The sequence below is a fragment of the Microtus oregoni genome, unplaced genomic scaffold (genome assembly GCF_018167655.1).
Source record: "Microtus oregoni isolate MIOR12 unplaced genomic scaffold, Mior012 000003F_ref0000135, whole genome shotgun sequence".
In the NCBI taxonomy this organism is placed as follows: domain Eukaryota; kingdom Metazoa; phylum Chordata; class Mammalia; order Rodentia; family Cricetidae; genus Microtus; species Microtus oregoni.
In genome coordinates, this window is record NW_024543062.1 from 3,026,066 (window position 1) to 3,045,749 (window position 19,684).

General features: G+C 49.8%; 1 protein-coding gene across 1 annotated transcript in view; it reads left to right on the forward strand.

Annotated features, from left to right (window-relative positions):
- The window catches only part of Mad1l1 (mitotic arrest deficient 1 like 1), a 320,097-nt gene that overhangs the window by 129,519 nt on the left and 170,894 nt on the right, over window positions 1-19,684 (forward strand). The gene's annotated exons all lie outside the window — the stretch shown is intronic.

Sequence of the window (19,684 nt, forward strand, 5' to 3'; positions counted from 1 at the left end):
AACCTCTGAGCCATCTCTCCAGCCCCCACCCAAAGCCTTTCTGATGCTTGCATGGTACACTGAGGTCTTCGAGTGTGAATGGAAATTCCTAATGAGTGTTATTTAGAGTGAGCATCTAATGGACTCTGGGCGTTCAGAGCACAAGGAAGCACAAGGAAGAATCTGTCCCTGGGTATATGAGAATAGGGAGTCCAGCTTGCTGGGTGGAGGTCCACCCTCACCCTGATGGGATGTGGGCATGAGGCCTAAGAAGTTGGTACACCCAGAAAATCTGGGTGTGTGTGACCAGGTCTGTGCTTGGTGGTGTCATTTGGAAACCTGACTCTTTGCTAGTGGTATCTCTAGGTGAGGATGTTGCTACAAAGCAAGCCATTCTGCTTCCCACTGCAGTTTCACAGCTACCTCTGACAGCCCTGTGCCAATCCCCCAGTGTCTGGGAAAGGGAGACCTGTCATTTGTGTTGGCCTCAAACATTTCTTCCCGGGGTTGGGTAAAGGCTGAGCTCTCCTTTTAGACCCCAGGGTCCCTGCAGGTGGCCCAGGAAGAGAGGTAGCTAGAGTATCCTGGCATTGCCTCTTGGCCGAGAAGATGCTCAGCGTGTTGGCATGGCTCCTCTTCTGGGCCTTAACATCATCCTTTCCTGCCCAGCGCCTGTCAGAGTGAAGCCCTGTGATGGGAATATGTGGTCACGGCCCTCAGGCTTGACAGTGCAGTGGGAAAGAGGCCGAGCACTCAGCCACATGCTTACCAGCCGTGACAAAGACAAACACTGCTGTGCCCACTGACATGCGAGGAGCTGTCGGAGGTGAGGCTTAAGCAAAGACCCAGAGGATTTACTGTTTACCAGAGCATGTGAGGAGAGCTGGCCCCATCTCCACAGAGCCATGGTTCAGGGAAGAAGGCTGTCACAGAGCCACTGTTGATGCCAACATGCAGACACACGCAGACAGAAGGTGGCGCATGCCCTGGTCTGCTGGCTGTGGGCAGCTCATCACAGGGCTGTGCCTGTGCTGGCAGCATGAGAAGACAGAGCTGGCTATGGGAAATCTCAGAGTTGGGTAGGGAGGGATCAGCTTGATAGACTTTCTTAGTGGAAGACAAGCTTGTGTCCTATGACCCAGAACTTCCAGACTGTGTGATGAAGAGAGAGAGGTAGTCTGAGAACCTAACTGTTCCCTGTGATCTGAGAATCATTGCCCAGACTCTGCAAGAGTCAGCTCAGTGGGATGGCCCTGAGCTCCTTCTAGTGCACTGTGGAGTTCCACACAGGCACTAGTACAACAGCCCTCTAAGCATCCTGCAAACTCAGCAGTGAGGTCCCTGCACAGGGAAGCTCTGCAGTGCCAGCCCAGGAGATGAAGTTGCCTCTGAATTGTCTAGGGGGGAGAGACAGCACATACCCGTTCCATGCTTCCAGCCTGCCTTGCCCATCCCAGCCAGCCTGGTAGAAAAGCTCCCAGTGTCTGGATTTCCCAAGTTTGTTCATCTGTCACAGTCTTCTGGCTCCTTGGAGAAATCACTCTGGGGAGGACACAATGGTTTTGTCTGCTTTCTGGAGAAGTCAGTGGTCTGAACTGGGTGTGTGTCCATAGTATTAAAATGTGCACACCCACGTCGTCCAGCTTCTGTAGCATTCCCACATGTATATGCCCACATGGTCCGGGATGTACCATGTGTACATCCACGTGGTTGGGATATTTTTTTGTCGGTTGCGTTTATCCCATGGCTGTTGTGGCCCGTGCTGTACACCAGAACTGCTGTGAACTTGGTGGCTATTTGAGCTTCATTTCAGGCTTAGGACTTGGGCGACAGTGAGGATTGTTGGCAATGGTGCTGATGCAGTGTGGCCTCTGTTGAGCTCCCGTGGTTTCCTGAATAGATCCTGTGAGGCTTGTGCTGGTGTCCCGTGTGGATGCCTCTGTCCTTGACGTTCCCATGTCAGAGCTGATGGCTCTCTGGTTCAAACTGGCCCCTCTCTGACCCGTGCTGCACTGCTGGCCTCACTCTGAGTGAGTGGAAAGGTAGCTATTGATTACCCAACACTGACTGATTATCTATAGCAGCTGTCCCTCTGAGATAGATTCAATGGATTGATACCCATTGCCTTCCTAGCCCTGGGGTACAGGAGTTTGACTTGCTAGCTAGCTTACAAGATGAAGCTATTCATTAGGCTGGTCTGGTGAGGCACCAAGGGTATTGTCACGTGATTTCACAGGCGTAGTATAATGTCTCCTGCTGGTATCTGCCTGGCTATGTTGGACTCCAGCCTGACTGACCTGTGGTGAGGGAGTGTCTACTCCTTACTGTTCCTGTGAAAGCTACTGTCCGGCCTCAGTCTCTAGGACTGCTCACCTCTGCCTGACTGTCCTCTGTGTCCCTCCAGCCCATCCATCTACAGGGCCCTGGAACCAGCTATGGCACTCTGCCTTGGCATCCCCTCCAAGGGGCCTCTTTGCCTGCTTCACATTTCGGTTTATAGTGGTTGGCATGCGCAATTTTGTCTCGAGACCTTTATTAAGCGGCTCCAGTCTAAGGAGTTAATTGTTACTGATAGCTAAGAGTATAATTACCTTGGTAAAATATCATGACTATTTTAAGCAATTGAAAATTGGCTCCTGGCACTTGGTGAACACAAACCATTTTCCTATTTGAGGCACGCTATTTCCAGTGTGCACTAATATTCTACACCATAGTTGCAAAGTCATATTTATAGAATGTAAGCAAGATTTTAATTTTTTAAATGAAAGAAAACCTTCTGTTTTTCCTGTTTGATCCCCAATGTCCCCAGGGGAGCAGTCACTAGAAAAAGGTGACCTCCTGGGCCTTTGGTGACTAGTCCCTTCTTTGTTATATGATAGCTGCAGAGGACATGTAGTTGTCATGGTGGTATCCTGTTTTAGGACCCTTCAAATTGTTTTAGTAGGCCTAGACATGTGTGTGTGTATGTGTGTGTGTGTGCTTGTGTGCATGTGTGTGCATGCACTTATGTAGTGGAAATCAGAAGACAACTTGTAGGAATTCGTTCTCTCCTTCCATGTAGGATCAACAAAGATTGTCAGGCTTGGCAGCAGAGTGCCCTCACCCTGTGAGCCCTTGTCTTTAAGACAGAGTCTCTCGTTTGCCTGGAACTTCCCCTGATGACCTGTGCTCCCTCGCTCCCAGAGGACCCACTGCCTCCTGACTTTGAATGTGCCCAGCTGTGGACTGACATTAATGGAGCCACAGGGCCCCTGTTTTTTCATGGCTGGTTTCTGTTATCCTCAGTGCACTTTGTGTTGCTCTTGTGTGGACCTGAAGTTGCTAGATCTTTCCATTGCATGTCAGTGTTCTACCACACGAATGAATTGCTGCTTTTGTACGTATACTTGAACACAGCAAGTGCTTATGCTGTGACTGACAGCTCTGGCCTTCAGTGACCATGGGCTTCTTTGGGTTGGCAGGCCACCTGCCACCCAGGTACCAGGTGAGCGTGCTGCTTGCATGCTGCCATCCTCACACTCTAGATTCAGTTTTTTGGCCTCTCAGTGTTCCCTGGGGATGAGCTCTGGACTCTGGGTATGATCCCCTGCTGGGAGATAGGACCCTCTTCACCTGTGGCGTGCCATTCCGCTCTTGTCACTGCTGCTGTGTCTGCAGGTGAGCAGACGTTTTTCATTTTAATTGCAGTCCCGTGTATCGATTTTCCCTTTCTGCCGGCACTCTGGGCGTCTTGATTAAGTATCTCTACTGACTGAAGTCAGGCAGATATTAAAGGGATCTCACAGCTTCCTCCAAGCAGTCTATGGTTTTACCTTTTATGCTCACGACTGACAGGCATCTGGGATCGGCTTCAGAGTATGACATGAAACGGGTGCCCAGGCTTGTTCTGTCCTCCGTGATCTGTTGTTGAGTAGCTCTGCTCGTGGATGGGCCATCCTCTGGCCGACCCATAGTGGGCTGCTGTGGAAGCCATGCTATCAATCAGCTCCTTGTGTCGTCTGCCAGTGTCGCCCCGTCTGTTGATATCTGCCCATGGAATCTTCCAATTCCATTGTTCTTCACAATTCCTTAGCTGTGGTGAGCCTGGCTACCTACTCTAGATCAGCGTGAGCCATGGAGTGAACCCAAGGCCAGTCTGAGCAAACTAGCCAGACCCCGCTGCAAAACAAAACATGAAAAATTGCCTGGGTGTGTATGTGTGTAAATGGCTAAGGAGGTGAAGTGCAAGGATTTGAGTATGACTCTTAGGACTCACAAAAGAGCTGGATAAGTGGCTGACAAGGGGACCCAAAGGGAAAAGGTGCTTGCTGTCAAGCTTGATGACCTCAGTCCCTGGAACACACATAAAGGTGAAGGTAAGAAATGACTCTACAAAGTTGTCATCTGACTAACACATGTATAGCATGGGGCCCTCCTACCAATAAATAAATAAATTTGAAAAAAAAAAAGCAAGAAAGGGGCTGGAGAAATGGCTCAGTCATTAGAGCTCTTGCTGTTTTCCAGAGGACTCAGGTTCAAGTCCAGCAGCCTCACTGGGATGCTAGAACTGCCTGTACTTCTAGCTTCGGGGTGCCCATCATTCTTCTCTGGTCTCTGGGGACACACACACACACACACAAACACACACACACACACACACACACACACACACAAATCTTAAATTTTTTTTTGTGTTTTTCATACACGGGTAGCTCCGCAGCCACACCCACAAATTGCTTGGCAAGAATGCTTGCATAGGATCCTGGTTTCCATCCCTGGGACAGATAACTAAAGTGATTGCTCCCACAGATCTTTAGGTCCCCTACACCTCCCTGTGTGCAGCTGGTTACCTCCCACAAAACGTGCTACAATACAATTCAGATTGCAATGAGTGTATGGATCATTTTGGGGATAAATCGTATCTTAGTGTTGTTTAGTTTTATAAGTGGCATTAACCATCCCTCATTTACTGAGATGGTCTTTAATTTTTCACAGCAAGTTTTATAGATTTTACACTAAAAATCTGACATGGCATTGGATTTTCCTCCCTGACTATTTTCTACTTGTGGTATGTGCTACTTTTAAAAGACTTATTTTTGGTTATGTTTGTATGTGTGTATGTATTGGGGGGTACACATGGGAATGGTGGTTTCTGAGGGGGCCAGAGGTGTCAGATCTCCTAGAGCTGGAGTTAATCACTCGTGAGCCCCCTAGCACCAGTACTGGGAGGTCAACTTGGGTCCTCCCTAAGAGTAGGAAGTGCTCTTAACCCTTAAGCCGTCTCTTCAGCCCCTTCTGGTGGGTTTTAATGGTGTCTTAGGAGACCTGAATTTTATTTATCTTCTGTCTGATGAGTGTGATCAGGCCTGGGTGATGCCTCCTATGGTTGACTCTGCTAACCCCCAGTGCAGCCCGGGGAAGAGCATGCTGGAGGAAGAAGCGCCTGCACACTATATCCTGAGGCTGAGCAGCACGCATGCAGTGGGGATTTTGTTTGTTCGTCCAGTGATCATGGCGTCTCAGGAAGCTGTGATGATAGAAGGTATCCCTTATGCCTGTGACCGAGCTGCTCCTGCAGCAGACCTCAGTGGTTGTGCTGCAGGGTGAGCATGGGTGCCGGCTGTGCCATCCTGTCTCCCACCTGCTCTTGTATTGTCCCATGACCTTCAGGATATAGAGCTGTCTGGCCATGTCTGTAATCCTTGTTCCCCATCCCAGCTGAGTCTGGTATTTAAAGAATCTCATCAAAGCAGAATCATATTTGTTGTTTTTACATTTCTCAATTAGGTTGTATCACATTAGAGCAGTTTTAGGCATTATTAAGTGTGTGTGTATGTGTGTGTGTGTGTGTGTGTGTGTGTGTTTATGCGCATGCGCTGGCACATGTATGATATGCTGCACCTATGGAGTCCAGAGGACAACTTCGTGAGTTCTCTCTTTCCATTTTTATGGGTTCTGGGGGTTTTACTCAGATTACCCCACTAAGGTACTTCACCAGCCCCATTTTTAGCTTTCAAGCAGTGGCAGCAAGCCAAGCATCTCTGGCACCTTTCTCCCTTGCCTGTGTCTGCATGGCTTCCCTTCTGCTAACTCTTAGATTCTGGGTCCTGTGCACTGTTGTGGTCAATGTTCTAGTATGGAGACACCTTGGCACTGTAGGGTCACTATAGGCTCGTCATCTGTGAGACTGGACGGGTGTAGGATTTCCTTATTACAGGTGGCTTTCTTCTCCCTGGACACCTCTGTGCCGGTGTGGTCATGTCTTCCTCCTACTATTGCTTTGGATGTCTAGCAGCTTCTCACAGTGCTTTCCTATGTGTTCTGTTGGACAGCATATAGTTCTGCTACACTGGAAATACATCTTTGTGGTTCCTCCATGTTTTCCATAGCTCCATCACTCATCTCTTTTACATCACTGATTATTGCTCCTCTACCTGGGTGGATCTGACTGGATGTTCATCAGCTAGAGGGTATCACAGTTGCCTGGGGGTTCTAGCAGTTGGGCTTTGTGTGGACACGAGCTGTGAGTACCCAGCATTCCTTGGTGTGGATATGAGCTGTGAGTATCTAGCAGTCTTTGCTATGTCGTGCTATGCTGAGTTGAGCCATTTTTGTTTGTTTGCTTTTTTTTTTTTATGTGAGTGTATGCATGTGAAGGTCAAAGGGCAATCTCTGGTGCCTTCCTCAATTGCTCTTCACCTTGATTTTAGAGATAGGTTTCTGAGTAGGCTAAACTGACTGGCCACTGGGCCCCAGGGATGCTCCTGCCTCCACTGCAGGGTTACAGATCACTCCCATACCCAGCTTTTATGTAGATTCTGGGGAGCAAACTCGGCTCCTTGCTTGGGCAGCAAGCACTTAACTAACTGGTCTGTTTCCTCTGCCCCCAGACCAGTGTATTTCACTTAGGAATATGACTTCAAATTCCTCCACATTTTTCTTGACTGGATACTCAGTTTCAAAGCCACTGGTTGCCCTTGCAGAGCATGGTGGCCCGCAGTTTGTCCAGCTTTCATCCGCTGGCACATTTCAGCTGCCTTGAGTTCTGGCAGATTTGAGTACAGTGGCTTTAATGGCGGTGTGCTCCTCAGCGGTGCTGGTGTGCTGACACTGCTCAGCTCTGAGCACTTGTGCTGCCAGACCCTTGTGCATGCAGCCACCCTCACCCCACGATGGCTTCCACATACAGGACTCTCCTGTCCTCTCGTGAGATCTCCTTGAGGCTGGGGCTAATGAAGAAACTGAGGCACAAAGCATCTCAAGCTTTGTGGGAATTCAGAGCAGTTCTAACCTGGTTGCCTGGTGTCACTACCTTAAGAACAGATTCATGACTGAATTTTTTCTGTTTTGTTTGCTCCCCCCTCTCGTGTGTGTGTGTGTGTGTGAGAGAGAGAGAGAGAGAGAGAGAGAGAGAGAGAGAGACAGAGACAGAGACAGACAGAGACAGACAGACAGACATGTGTGCAAGGATGAATACATTCAGGCCAAAGGAGGATGCTTGTCCCATCCCCCCACCCCCAATTACCCTGGTTTCCTTGAGAGCCCACTGAGCCCAGCCAGAGCTTGCTGGGTATGGTTTTTTGTTTGATCTTTTTGTTATTTTGGCTCAGTTTGCTAGACAGCAATTCCCTGTGTCTGCATGCTTCCACAACTCTGGGGCTACAGGCATGTGTAGCCATACCTAACTTTATGTATGGAGATTCAATCTCAGGTCATCATGTTCCACAAGCAAACACTCTTAATCCCTGAGCCGTCTCCTCGGCCCTCTGCTCTGTTGCTTACTCTTACTATTGTGGCATCTCTGACCACACTGGGACCTCCACAGAACTTATCTCTGGTTTCATTCTGGCCTTGTAGTGAGTGGCAGTCCCCTGTCTTCAAGGCAGGTGTTAGTGTTATGTGGAGGATGGTGGGTGCTGGGTTGTGCTGTTTGGTACCCATCCTATGGTCCTGGCTTAGAGCTCCATCCTTGGCTCATCGCTCCCAGCCTTATCTTCATCCTCTTTTCACTGTCCCGCAGTGTGGGACTCCAGCCACAGAGAAGGGAATCTTCCTGCTCTCTGCCTTCTCTGTGCGAATGATTCTGGATCACGGGGAAGCTGTTGTTTGGTAAATGGTGTTCCCCGTAATTCTGCAGCCTCTGGAGTCTGCTGCAGAGCGTCCCTCTGGCAGCCATACAGGCTGCTTGGCAGGAATGGATGCTCTGTTCTCTTATCTTCTTCTCATTGTGTCCCCTGCACAGTCTGTGTGGCACCCTCTGCACTGTGTCTGCTTCTGTGCATTGGTGGCGAGGGAGTCCCTCAACCTGCACCGAGGCTTGAGCCATGGGCCTCGAGCATGATTGACAAGGACCCTGCCACTGAATAACATCTCTAGCCCTTTGTAAAAACTTACTAAGTTACCCCGGTTGGCCTTAGATTTAAGGTCCTCCTGCTTCAGCCCCTTGGGTAGCTGGGACAACATCTAGTCAGGTGTGTCTGGGAGTCCTTTCTTATGACCACTGTTGAGACTGGTAGCCTTGTAGTCAACCCTTGGCCTGTAGCAGGATCTGGCCTGGCTGAGCAGGCATTTAGTTCTTTTTTTTTTTTTTTAAGATTTATTTATTTATTAGGTATACAACATTCCTTCCCTGTATGTTTGTATGCCAGAAGAGGGCACCAGATCTCATTATAGATGGTTGTGAGCCACCATGTGGTTGCTGGGAATTGAATTCAGGACCTCTGGAAGAGCAATCAGTACTCTTAACCTCTGAGCCATCTCTCCAGCCCAGGCATTTAGTTCTTGAAGGCCTCAGGACCCTTTGGAGCTTGCAGCAGCTGCACACGTTGCAGTTCTGACCGCTCTTCCTCCATGGGAAGCTGCAGGGCCCTCCCTGGTGCCCTGGGCAGTCTGATCTGGTGTGCAGATAGGAACTTGACTCCATGTGAGTCCTCCGTGTTTCTTAGGAGTGGACAAAGGGGCAGGCCTTCTCTGGAGTGTGGCTCCTGGTGGGCCCTTCTTCTCTCTGCCCCTGGTACCCAGCCTACCCCCTGCTGCTGCAAAGGGGGAAGAGACTCACCGTGGCTCTGAGCACTCTTATCACTCTGGCACAACCTGAATTAGACACCCCCTCTCCCCTGTGTTTGAGTGCGGAGGTCAGAGGCTGGCATGGGATGTCTTCCTCCATCACTCTATACTTTATTTGAATCAGGATTTCTCTATGAATGCAGACTTTGCCCATTGAGATAGTCCAGCTAGCCTGCTTGCTCCAGGGATCTGTCACTACCTCCTTATTGCTGGGTTGCCATGTCCACCTGACTTTTCACATGGGTGCTGACAGTCTGAACTCTGCTCCTCATTGCTGAGCCATCTCCTTAGCACTTCATCTGATGACTTCAAAACATGGAAATATGATGGGTGGAGGTGGTGCATGTCTTTAATCCCAGCACTTAGGAGGCAGAAACGGGTGGATCTCTGTGAGTTCGAGGCCAGCCTCTATAGAACAAGTTCGAGGACAGCCAGGACTACACAGAGAAACTTTGCCTCAAAAATAAATAAATAAATACAATAAAAGAAGAAGAAAGAAAAAAGAAAGAAAAGATGGAAATGTGAAAGCTAGTGTTCTCTTTCTCTCTCTCTTATGCTCAAATCAATCCCACACCAGTTATGATTTAAAGGTATATATATTTAGGGGGGGTAAAACTCACAAACACCAACCGTCATGAAAGGAGCCTAGTTGCCGGAGCAGGAACCAAGAGAGCGAGCCTAGGCTTATCGCTCTTTTTTAAAGATAAATAGACCACGCCCCAGTGGGCTGGTATTTCAACAGCTATTGGCTGAAGGAGCTGAAGGCACTCCTGCAACTCAATGGGCTCGTACTTCAGCGACTATTGGCTGAAGGAGCAGAAGGTCCTCCCGCAGCACCTTCCCCTTTTATTTAAGTAAGAGCATTCTAATCCTACTACAAAATTATATACACTAAGAACAAATGTCCTATCCTAACTAGCCCAATGGGACTAAATAGCTGGGGTACCGGGTGGAACAGAAACCACAACAACAAGCAGGCCTGGCCCCTCCATGTTATCTCTCTCTCTTTCTCTCTCTCATGTGTACATGCACACTTCACACCCGAGTGCTTCTCTTTGTTTGAAGGTAGACTGGAGTGCCAGTGTGGTCAGTGGCCATAGGGACACTGCTCAAGGCTCTTGCATGCTCTCCCTTGCAGCTTGCTCGGAGATTGGTGTTGTAGCTGCTCCTAGGGTGGAACCATAGAGACCCCTTAGTACTCTGAAAGAAAACAAGCATGCACCATGGGCTAAGAAGAATAGAGTGCTCACATCACTGGGGAGGGGCCTGCATCTTGCTGAGTTGGGAAGTCTCCTTCACGTAGGGGATGGCCAGAGGGTGTGTCTGAACCCCACTTCTCTGCTCAAGATTTCTTGTAGGGCCAGCTGACTCTGGATAGGAATAGAGCAGCCCTTGCTTTCCATCTGTGTACCCCCCACCATCAGAGGCCATATGTTCCTTGTGGTCACTTGTGTACCCCCACCCTCCCTGTGGCTTTCTGTCGGCTGTATCTGCTTTAAGCACATACTGTGTGAGAAGCGGCTGTACTTCCCTGAAGACCATCCCTGGCCCTCCAGACCCCTTTCACCTTCATGGCAGCTCTGCCTCTGCATCTGGGTAACAAGATGGTTCCATGTCGTAAACCCCAGGTTGGGGGTCATCTGTCCTAAGCCACACATTGGGGTAACATCTGTTGCAGTCCAGCCGTGATGGGTTTGTATGTTCCAGAGTGAGGGCATGTGGATTAGAAATGTTAGGCAGAATAGGCAGAGATGTTGCAAGGAGGAGGCCACTTGTTCTTTCCGGCCACTCAGCTAGCTTAGACTCGAAATAACCATACAGAAACTGTATTAGTTAAAACATTGGTTGACCCATTAGCTCTAACTTCTTATTGGCTAACTCTTACATCTTAATTTAACCTATTTCTATTAATCTGTGTATCACCACGAGGTCGTGGCCTACCAGCAAAGTTCTACTACGTCTATCTCTGGTGGCAGATCCATGATATCTTCCTGACTCTGCCCAGTCCTCCCCACCTACCTAAGTTCTGCCCTATCAACAGGCCAAGGCAGTTTTTTTAGTCATTAATGGCAATCACAGCACACAGAGGGGACTCCCACATCACAGGGATACAAAAGAAATACAGAGACAAAGCATAGTACCGGGAGGGCAACTCAGTGAGTGCTGAATACTGAATCCACCTGCATTTATAGATAAATGGGGAAGAAGGCAAAAAGGCTGCTTTAACATGACACAAACGACAACCAGAATAGTGATTTCCTTCAATACTTGAGACATGAAGCCATTATTTCCTGGGTTAAGCATTCTGATGTTTTGGGCAGGATATGCAGTGAATATACCCTAGACTAAGTATCTTTTAGGCAGCCACTACCTATGTCAAATGTCCTGTTTTAAAATGAAGGAGCACAAATAGGCTTGAACTCTCTGACCTTTGGTCATTGTGGAGCTGATCCACCTCTATGGGCCATCTTAATGTCCAAAACACCAAGTAACCACAACCTAGGTTGGAATATCCTGCTTGTAGCCACACCTATTTTCAGCAACTTTGAAAGATTAAGAATAATCTCAAACTCTCCGATCTTTAGTCAAGGTGGAGCAGGATTCATATCTGTGGGCCCCCACAGTCCCAGGTTTCTTCCTTTTTTTTTTTTTTTTACCTGTGTACATGTGTGTGCATCATGTGTGCACTGCTTACAGAGGCCTGTGAACAGTATCAGATCTCCTGGAATTGTAGTTACAGATAGGTGTGAGCTACCATGTGGTGGTGGGAATTGAACCTGGGCCCTCTGGAAGAGCAGCCAGTGCTCTGAACTGTCTTTCTAGCCCCCGCGCCTGGGTTTCTGCACTCTGCACTGCCAGCTCTGAGCCACACTGCAGGGAAGCAGGGCACAATGGAATGGTTCTGTCACAAATGAGCTACCCAGCCAGGTTCAGGTCCCAGCCTACTGGCTTCTTCCGATTCCGCTGACATTGTCAATCAGTTTGGAGTAGCTGGTGGGATGTCCCCCAGCCTCAGCGCCTGCTGGGAGACTGCTCTGTGCAGCATGATGGCCCTCTTTTCATGACCAGCAGGGTCTAGTCTGAGCTGTGACATGCATGTTTAGGTGTTTGTGAATCGCCTGCTCCTGTCTTTCTGGGTCCCACTTCTGTTTTTTGTTGTTGTTGTTGTTTTTTTGTTTTTTTGAGTTAGTCTCCTGTGATCCAGGCTGGTCTCAACCTTGACTTTGACCTTTGATTTTCCTGCCACTACCCCCTCCAGTGCTAGGATTAGCGGCATGTGCCACTTCATCCAAATTTAACCCTGGGCTTCATAGATGCCAGGCAAGCCCTCTGCTGAGCCATATTTCCTGCCTTTCCAGGCCCCGTTTTGTCAGTCAGGAAAGAACACACTCATTCGTTCTGGGAAGGTGCCATTTGCAAAGTCACCTGAAAGCCGTCCTTGGCATAGTACTTTTGCATTGTCCCACCAAGAGTGCTCCTGGAACTGGGTTGTGACAGGAAAAAAAAGTTTTCAGGGAGAAAAGCAATTTTAGGAAATAAAATGAGCTCAAAAGAAAATGCCTTTGTTCCTATCCAAGTTGCAGATGGTTATTAAGATAGGGGCTCCTGGGTATGGGCAGGAGGGGCTTGCCTCCGGCCACTGCAGCTGATCTGTGACAACAAGGTGACCTTCATATAGGTCATTCCCTACCTCTTTAGGACCCAGAGCTGCCCAGGGAAGGTGGTCCTTTCCTGATCACCCTCTTGCTGTCCACCATGTGCCTCAGGGCCTTTGCCTGTGCTCCTTCCTTCCCTGGCACTGCCATCCTCCTGCCTAGTACTGGCTCCCCTGTTTCCTGTTTCCCTTGTTTTTGACTCTGCAATACAGACCTTCCCTCTCCAGGCCCTTTGGCACCACTGTTTGCAGCCAGTCAAAATCTGGCAAGTGTTGGGCTCCTTCTTCTGATGGGCATGGGTAAGGCTCCTGTACAAGGTCCTATGGCCAGGGAGATCTCCAACCTGGCAACGAGGATGGCAGCCAAGCCTTACTGCCTGCTTCTGCCATGACCAGGCCAGCATGCATGGAAGAGCATAAATGTGTCGTCCCCAGCTCCAAAGATAGGTGGTGGCCCTGTGCCTGGCCTCCACAGGATTTCAGGGCATCTGGAGACACTGGTACCAGGTAGCAGCTACAGATGCTTTGGTTTCTGGTGGCATGGCTTAAAATTAGCTACCTGGAAGGTGGTAGCAATTGTCTTTTCAGTTTCCCAGCAATGGGAAGAAGTGGAGCCGTCAGTGATGGGACGGAGAGGTGGGTGGTGGAGAGCATGGTACCCTGTCCTTATCACCATCTATTCTTTCCTCTGGTTACCCGACACATTTTGGGTGACCTACAGGACCTGCTGTGGCTCCTGGTCTTGGTGGATGATGTCTGAAGGTGTTGAGCCCGTGTGGTTAGTGTCTGTCTCCCATGTGCCTCCACACCTGCCATGCTGCTCTGCCATTATTTAGTTTGTCCCTCCCTAAAAGGGTATCCTTTAGGACTGGTCCTCCCATTCTTCTTCAGAAAGGCTCCTAGAGGGGAACTGGTATATGCAGTTGGAGGCCACACCACCCTGCTGCTGACTATCATTGTTTCTGAACCGTCTTCAGGGTTCCACAGGATGGGGACTGGGACATAAGGGACAGCAGGGATGGCAGGATGATTCTGGAAGAGCCTGTTTCTAGAGGGAAATATTAGTAGGATACTTGTGGGTTTGTTTTCTATTAACCTTGACTTTCTAAAATACTGCATTCACGCGCTATTGATTTTGATCTTCAGAGCCGTTGTGAGCATCCTTAAAACCCAAGCCTGAGGTGTGTATCCTGCTGCCCTGCATCATCCGGGTCCAGGGTACCCTTTCATTTCTGGGTATCCACATCACAGCTCAGTTGGAGTTTACAGTGCCAGTGCTGCCACCCGTGGCAGTACACTCATTTAATCCCAGTGTTTGGGAAACAGAAGCAGGTAGATCTCTGCAAGTTCAAGGCTAACCTGGACTGTAGTGTGAGACCCTGTTTCAAATTTCAAACGACACCTAAAACCAACATAACCAGTACCTTAGCTGGGATTAGGTGCGGAGTCCTAACCCACTGCTGCACACTAGTGAAAGGAGAGGTGTCAACCTGGCTAGGTGCCCAGAGAGGGTTTCTTAGGCTTGGGTCTGGTCTTCTCCACTCAGCACAGGTGGCCTGTTACTTAGCCTTGGGAGGGGACATTTGGCCTCCCATGTCCAGGGGGGTCGTCAAGACACCCGAGTGTCACCAAAGGCCCAGCTTGTCCCTGATACTTCGGTTCATACCACAGAACCCTCCTTGCCTGCCGTGAAGACCTTGTCCAACTTTTTCACACAATTTCGAAGAAATCCAAATCTTTGAATAACCTTGGTCCTGAAAGGAAAGGCGCTGGCTGCAGGTGAAAATTGATGGTGGTGCTCAAAGGCATGGTTCCCTGCCAAGACAGCCTCTCAAGTGCGACTTCCAAAAATAGCCTCCACAACAGTGTGCTGGAACTGGTCCTGCTCCGCCCGGAACCTGCTCCAGAGATGTTGAGCGGAGCATGCTGCGGCCTCCCCTGCTGCCCGCCTTCATATCTGCCCTTGGCCTGGTGCTGCTTAGGTCAGCACTGGGGCTGCCACCGTGCAGTTCTTCACATGACCATCTTCCAAGGATCCTCTGAGGGCCCCAAAGCCAAGGTGGAGGGGTGATCCCTGGCCACAGGTCAGAAGACGTGGCAGGCTCTATACTTTGGGAGGATCAAGAACACTTAGTCTTGTTCCCTCAAGCCACCTGTACTTCTGGTTGTCATTGTTGGTGTTTTCTTTTTCTTTTCCCTTTTCTTAGTTTGAGATGGGGTCTCAGTGTATTTTTCTGTGTAGTCCTGACTGGATCTTGCTAGTTAGATCAGGTTGGCCTCCAACTCAAAAGATTGTCTGCCTGCCTCTGCCACCCCTGAGTGCTGGGATTAAAGGCATGCTTTAGCATGCTTGGCCTCTTTTGGAAACATTTTTTTTTTGTCTGTGTGTGTGTGTGTGTTTGAGGTGTTTGTGTGTTCTTGTCTGTGTTATATGCTCATGGTTATGAGTATAGAGGCCAGAGGGCCATGTTGGGTGTCTTCATTCTGAATCATTCTATGCCATATTCTTTGCAATGTTTATCACTGGCCTGGGGAGAGGTGAGCTCCAGGGAATCACCCTTCCTCCCCAGTATTGTACACGCTATGCTGTTCTCAACTCTTATATGTGAGTGGTGGGGATCTGAACTCAGGTCCTCGTGCTTCTGTGGCTAGCTGTTTACCAGTTGAGCCATCTCCTCAGGCCCTATTATGGTTTCTGTTGGTGATGTCTTTGCTTCACTTTTCTGGAGTTTTGTTATCTGAGAGGTTCAGTCATGTGCCTGATTCCATCAGACCAACTTACTTCCATTAACTGTTACTATTGTAATAATTCCATGGGAAAAAATCACTTTGAAAACAAGTCTAAAATTTGCACAATCTTGTTTTCGTAGAAGAGGAAGCTGCACCTGGTTTAGGATAGTTTGCTGCCCGGGAATTAGGGGTGGGATGGGGCGGGGGGGGGGGGCGTTGCTGGTCAGGTATGCATGGCAGCTCTTCTTTCCTACATGATGCTGCCCCACTCATGTCCTAGAGACAGGACTGTCTATGAGTGTGAGGATGAGTGTTTGTGCATCTGTAAGCAGGCTGTGCGAACACTGTGTGCGTGTGTGTGTGTGTGTGTGTGTGTGTACGAAAGACTGGCCGTGGCCAATCGTAATAGTGATTAAGTAGCAATAAAACAGGATCAGTATTTACAGACCTGGGGTGCTGCTACTGAAGGGTATTAAATATCATCCATCACCAAGTGGAAAGCAGTCAATAGCTGGGGTGCCATTTGGAACTAATGCTCTTTTGCTTAACTTCCCCAGCGAAGACCCAGACTGGCCCTAGTAAAATCTCAGGGAGGAAGAGGGGAAGCTCCATCAGACAAATATGCCACCAGCTTGCTTCAGAGTCCAGTCTGGGGTTTGCAGTGCTGTTGCAGGGACTAAAGCTGTCAGCCGCTGCCTGATGACACAGAGTGAGCCTGTGTGCATGCTCGTTACTGGCTTTTGCCTTAGGTCAGCTCATCTTGAGTTGCAGAGCCAGGGAGAGCTGGGAAATGATGCTAGCCAGAAAGGCCCGAGGACCGGAGGAAAGAGCAGCGTGGGCTGAAGGTGGTTTGACTAAGTGGGTCTGCAGAACAGGAAACCCAGGGGCTCTCCCTGGGGCTCTCACTCATCCACTAAGCCTGACAGTGGGGTTTGTCCAATCTAGGGTGTTAAGTGTCCAAACCTGGTGTGTGGCTGTGCTTCCCAGGGATTCTGGCTGGGGCTGGCACACTGCTGCAGTCCCCATAAGTGAGGAAGGAGCCTTCTACCAGTGTGGGGTCTAGGGGTTGTGGGGTAACTCCAGCCAGGTCAGGGGTTCCGCCTCTCCTTTGAGAAGAAGGTGGGATGTTGAATCTTTGTTAACACAAGGCATTGCCTTGTGACTTTATTAAGCCTGACCTTGGTGTCACTTTGAACCTGTGGTGGTGTGCAGGGCCATCAACCCCAGTCTTTCCGTCAGCCTATACTGTTGTTCTCTCTGTACAGTGCTTGATTTCTGGACAGATCATAGAGAAATGGTGAAGAGTGCCTATGCTTCCACCTTCCAGAGATTTCCAGCTCTTCTAGACTAGAAGTTTCCAGTGTGTTAAAGAATCTTATCTCCTCTCAGTCTCCCAGCTCAAGGAGGAAGGTGGTGTGGCCAGGGTCTGCCTGATATTGCCAGTGGGCGGCCTCTAGTAAGAAGCCATCTCCTGTGTTCAAGTGGCTTGAAAGGCTGGCTCTAACCAATTCCCAAAGCAGCGGGGGACACCACTTAGCATGCAGGCCTCGGAGGGTCTCTACTGTGCAATGGAGAGATGGCTGTGTTGACCCAGCTCGCCACTAGCACCTGCATGTGCACCTCTAGCATCCAGCATGAGGCTGCTTCCAGGGTGTAGTAATGTGTGCCGCCCTCTGCCAGGTGTGTTGGGGTGGCACTCAGCCAGTCTGCCCCGAGACAACCCTCCCTCCTCACGCCCTCACTCCTGGGACAGGGAGAAAGTACCATACTATGTGGAAAACCAAGGGTGCTGTGGCACCTTCTCTGCAGGGTGGCTGGGCCTCTTTCTGGGGCCTCTGGGAACACTTCGTTCTTAACTGCAGCTAAGGTCTTCGTTGGTTTGGAGGTCAGGCCTAGCTGAAGACATCATCTCCCTGGGACAGTTCTGAGGTGACCCTGGCAGAGACTCACTTGTTAGGTGATAAATTGGCTTCGTGTCACTCTCTCCTCTCTTTCCTTGAGGAATCCTGTTAAATTTTTCACTTTGCTCTGGGGTCCGCAAATCCCACTAAGTGACCGCCGCTCTTCTGGGGCTTCCTCCGGCGCTGTAATATTAGCTCTTATAAAGGGCTCTATCCACAGCCTGATGGAAGTCTCTAAATAAATTAGATCCACTGGTTAGCCTTCGCCAGTGATTTTTATTAACCTCCGGTTAAAGAAATATTGCTGGCTACAGCAGCGTGATTTATTCCCGGGGAAGCCAGCCTCATTTAAGCCCCCTGCATGCTCCTGAGAGGTTCGGCATTATAGAAAATGCATAGCCAGGGCTGACATGGGGCGCGTGCTTGGGGGCAGGTCAGCCTTTCTGTAGTGACCTTGGGAGGGGGCATAGTCCACAGCCTGTGATAGAACAGGGTTAGGTCGGAGCGGAGCAGAGGGCTGGGGACTTGAGTTTAGTGGGAGTGGTCTTCCATGCTACTACTGATCCCCCCTTCCCATGCTCCTTTGTCAGGAACATGTAGCCCCTGCATTTCCTGCCCTTCTCCTGGCTTTCTCTGGCTGTGCCATTGCCTAAGAGCTGTGGTCTGGTGCTGGGTGTCTATGTCATGTGCTCAACCTGCATTCCAGGCTTCCTCTTCGTGAAGAATGAGGCACACCGTGCAGATGCTGGCTGAACAGGTAGATGGAGACAGCTCAAGGTGCCCGGGGCTCAGTGTGTGCTTGGGGTTCTTGCCTGACTTCTACACCCCAGACTGGTTCTGAAGCTGCTGAGACCACTTGCTAGTCATCTGAATGATGGTCCCACAGGTTTGCTGTCCTGGATGCAGGGTGTGTTTGTAAAGGCGGTTTGATTTCTGCCTTCTTCCAGAGGCAGGCCTGAGCTCTTCCTTTGGGGAGGAAGGTCTCTCAGGAAGCAGGAGCCTCTGTTGCTGGACTGTCGCCCCTGCTGTGTTAGTGGCCCCAGGCTGACTTCCTGAGCTCACATTGTATGCTAGACCCTGGCTGTGAAGCCTGTTCACCAGCACACTGCAGTTTGTGAGAGACAGTGGGCAGCAATCCTCCAATCCTCCCAATCACCTCGCCTGTCTCTGGCAGTGCCATTGAGAAGCATGTGAGCCAGGTTAGAGGCTGACCTGGGAGTCCCTTGCAGCCTGGTTCCTATGGGCTCTTCTAGACTTGTCAGCAGGTAGGGGTTGGTGCCCAGCCTATAGCTGGCCCTCCCCAACTGCAGCTTGCAGAGGGCTCTTGAGGAGGTGGCTGCAGGATTTTCAGCGGGTTAAAGTTAATTAAAGAGCTCTCCCATGCTTTCATTTCCTTGTATCTGTCAGCTATTTACATGCAAATGCGGGCTGCCACTGAGGCCTGGAAAGGTGTCAGCTTCTCTGCACGTCAAGTGAGAAAGTAGCAGGGAGCCAGCCCAGCCCAGCGGCAGGCCTTGTGAGTTTGTCCGAAGCCCCCATGGACAATAAGGGAGGGGGCTCCAGCATGCTTGGAAGTCAACAGCAGGCTTCTTCTACTCACGACGTGGCTGACTTAAGCTTTCTCCGTTAAGGCTGCTGCTGGCACTGTGCAGCCGAATGCATTATGCATGGTAATATCTTTGCATAAGCAATTTTATAAATTAGTAGGATGCAGAGGAGGGCACAAACTTTCTGAGTCCAGGGCTGTTTCTCAGGAGTCCTCTTCCTGTCCAGGGTATCCATTGGCAGCGGAAGTGAGTGGTATCCTTGTGGAGAGGTGACTGTAGTGCGTGTGGTGTCCCGGGATGCGTGTCGAATGACTAAATGCACACAGGTATTATGCGGGATGTACTCAACAGCAGGGCCAGAGGCTATGGTACTGGCATTCCCACAACATCAGAAGGTGGGTGGTGACTGCTAGTGTTTGTTTTCAGTAACAGACAGTCCCTGCTGTTGTTCCTGGGTGATATTCTCTCTGACCTCTGCCAATGGGCACAAGGCAGCTTGCCTCTCCCTCGGACAAAACTGGGTGTACCCAGCCTGGGGCTTGCTTTATTGGCAGACTGTCAGGGAAGGCAAACCAGGGTGATTTATTGTTGTGTAATTTTTCCTAGAGAGACACAAGGAGCATCCAGTCAAAACATAAAGTATGAATGACAGATCAAAGTACAATTTCACAGGAACCCAACTTGGTGAGCTCACTTAGTTTATTGAGCTTTTTTACAGCACACAGGTGAAGCATTTCTTACAGGGACATGGGTGATCCCCAAACATCTGCACCACCCAAAAGTCTCAACCCGTAATGGATGGAGATTTCAGAGTCTCCCTTAGGACC